This window comes from Cajanus cajan, chromosome 8, assembly GCF_000230855.2.
Source record: "Cajanus cajan strain Asha chromosome 8, NIPB_CcT2T_4, whole genome shotgun sequence".
NCBI lineage: Eukaryota > Viridiplantae > Streptophyta > Magnoliopsida > Fabales > Fabaceae > Cajanus > Cajanus cajan.
Window position 1 is genome coordinate 28,528,549 of NC_138524.1, and position 3,177 is coordinate 28,531,725.

The following is a 3,177-nucleotide window of genomic DNA, read 5'->3' on the forward strand; positions in this document are numbered from 1 at the left end:
GCCATTGAGTCATTGGTCTGTTTTTGATTAGTGACAAAATTCTCCATAAGGCTTTCTAATCTTGAAACACTTTGTTGAATTGAGGGTGTCTGTACTGGATTTCCTTGCCCATTAATGAAGTGATTGGACGGACGGAAATTAGGTTGCTGATTGCTACTTCCTTGAACTGGGTTATTCTTCCAAGAAAAGTTAGGATGATTCTTCCAACCAGGGTTGTATGTGTTGGAATATGGATTACTCTCCTCTCTTCGAGGAGTGTCATAGAAATTATGAGAAGCTGCCACTTGTTCAGTAGTATCTTCTTTTTCTCCAGTAAAAATTGAGGTACAATCTACTGCAGTGTGCCCTTGTTCCCTACAAAGGTCACATACTTGATTTGTAGCCACTGAATTAACCTTAGCTTTTTCCATCTTGTCTAATCTTTGATTAAGAGTATCAAATTTTGCTAAGAGTAACTCAATATTGTTCACTTCATATCGCCCCGGAGTTCCTTTCCTTGCTGTGACTTCTCTTTCACTGTATTGGCTGTGATTTGAGGCTACATTTTCCAAAATAATCATGCAATCATTAATAGGTTTCCCCATGAAAGATCCTCCAGCTGCTGAGTCTAATATCATGGTGCTTTGTTGGTCCAATCCTTCAAAGAAAAATTGGATGGTAAGCCAACGGTTGAAGCCATGTTGTGGGCATGCTTGAAGATATCCTTTGAACCGCTCCCATGCTTCATAAATAGTCTCTCCAGTGCCTTGTTGGAAATTAGTGATTTTCTTCCTCAATTCTTTAGTTTTAGAAGGAGGAAAGAATTTCTCTAGAAAAGCTCTTTCACATAATACCCAAGTTGCTATCTTTTCTCTAGGCACTGTTCTTAGCCACACCTTTGCCTTATCTCTCAAGGTGAGTGAGAATAAGCGGAGTCGCATTCCATCAGAAACTTCATCATCAAATTGCTGGGTCTCACAGATTTCCAAGAACCCCTCTAAGTGGTCATTAGGATCTTCTGATGGTAGTCCTCCAAAGGTGTTCTGTTTGAGCATATTCACCAGAGAAGCTGGTACAGTAGCTCCAGTTTGCATCTCCCCTCCAGGTATCCCACGAGCTATGGGTGCAGAGTAATCCCGAAGCGGTAAATTATCTCGTTGTGCAGCCATGTCAAATTCTCTAGAAAGGTTTCTTTTCCTTCTCATGAGAGTTCTTTCAATCTCAGGATCAAGTGGTGTTGGTTTCCCAAGACGTAGAGATCTCTTTTGCATTAACCCTAAGGCACTGCAAAAAAAAAAGAAAGTGACCCGTGAAATCTGAATTGGAGAAGTAAACACTAAAAAAAATAAATTATTTATTTATTTAATTTTTTTTTTTTTTTTTTAAATTCGAATTAAAATAATTGTAATTTAAATCAAGAGACGTAGTCCCCGGCAACGGCGCCAAAAACTTGATGTATGGAAAACCGCAAGTGTACGGTTGTCGTCAAGTAATAAATATCGAATCACAGGGACTACGTGTTTGACCTAGAATTACTAGTATTTTAATTTGAATTTTAAAACAGATGGAATTTTTGTTTTGAGATGATAAGATCAGATTCGATGGTAAAAGAGATAGTAATGCAATTAATGAATAAGATAAAACTTTAAGATAAGATAAGGAGATTTCCGGGAATCTAGGGTTCGCACAAAGAGTTCCAACATTATTGAATTATTATTTTCATTAATTAATTCTATTCCATCTTGAAGGTAGTCTTAACCTAATTTAATCCTTGCACCTTCTCAGGCTACGAGGACGTGTTTAATTAAAATTAATCTCTACTCTCGTGGTAATTACGTTCAATTAAACCCATTAAGATCTTTGTTAATCTATTACTCCTCGAAAGCTTAAATCTACTCTCGTGATTTAACACTCAAGTCTGTTCCTTTAGGTTCCGATAATTAGGTTCTCCTCTCAGTTCATCCCTAATTATCTATGATTATGAAAATTAAGATTAATTGTTTATCATAATTATAATCAAGTTCTCCTCTCAGTTCATCCTTAATTAATGTTATTATGAAAACAATAATATTAAAGTTCATATATAAAATATAAAAGAACAGATCAAGAATTGGAATAAAATTAAGAAACTGAATAATGCATTAATAAAGAGGTTCTCAGAGGCTAAGCCCTGATCCCAGAAAAAGGGAAACTACTCACAGGAGTTCATAGTAGTTCTCCAAGAAAAAAAAGAATAGAAGAAAAGCAAACCTTAGAGTCGATGGCACAGGCGCCCAACCTTCTCCAAGTGTCAAAAACTAAAAACTCTCTCCCATCAAAAAATCCCCGTTCTAGGCTAACCTAATCTAATTTATAACCTAAAAGGGTAAAAAGGTAAAACTACCAAGATAAAAATTACAAAGATAAAATAAAAAATAAAACATAAAACTTAAAAAGCTGGGACGCGAAGTGAATCACGGCCGTGACTGAGAATCACGACCGTGATCTTCTCTGGAGAACATCTATGAAGGGTCAGTGGCGTTCACGGGTGTGATTGGGAATCACGGCCGTGATTTTCTCTGGTGAATCACGGGCGTGATTTAGAATCACGGCCGTGATTTTCCCTGTAGCTCAACATTTCCTCTTTAATTCTTAAATCTTGATCCTGCTCAGAGAAAACACAACACATACCAAGAAAAGCATAAAATAGGAAAATGATATAAAAATTTATTAAAAACATGAAAGATATGCATGATTATGCTATGAATTCTTGTGAATTAAAGTGCTAAAATATGAGTAAAATACACAACATCAGACACCGTTAAGGATCACTGCTCCAAGACCTTTCCCCTACGAATCAAATAAGGCTGTGCCGTGGATATACGACATCCATTCTTCTGCCGACAGCGATATCTCCAACATCGCTGGACTTGGGGGCATGACTAGGAGTGGCAGGATCTACACTCCCGAAGATCTTCACGATAAAGCTCCCAAGAATAAAGGAAAAGAAAAGGAGAAAACCGAGGAAAATAAAGAAATCGAGGAGGAGACTGACGAGCTGTTAAAGTATATCCGACAGAGCGAGTACTCCATCGTGGATCAACTTTATAGGACGCCCGCAAAGATTACCCTATTGTCGTTGATCCTAAGCTCCGAACCGCATCGACAAGCTCTGTTGAAAGTCTTGAACGAAGCATACGTGTCGCACACTATCTCCCA

The 3,177-nt window shown here is 37.6% G+C and overlaps 1 non-coding gene across 1 annotated transcript; it reads left to right on the forward strand.

The window, feature by feature from the left end:
* The first annotated feature begins 672 nt into the window (after positions 1-672).
* On the forward strand, positions 673-779 carry LOC145950986 (small nucleolar RNA R71). The gene has a single exon (XR_014428812.1). It is a non-coding gene; the product is annotated as a small nucleolar RNA R71 (small nucleolar RNA).
* The last annotated feature ends 2,398 nt before the right edge of the window (positions 780-3,177 follow it).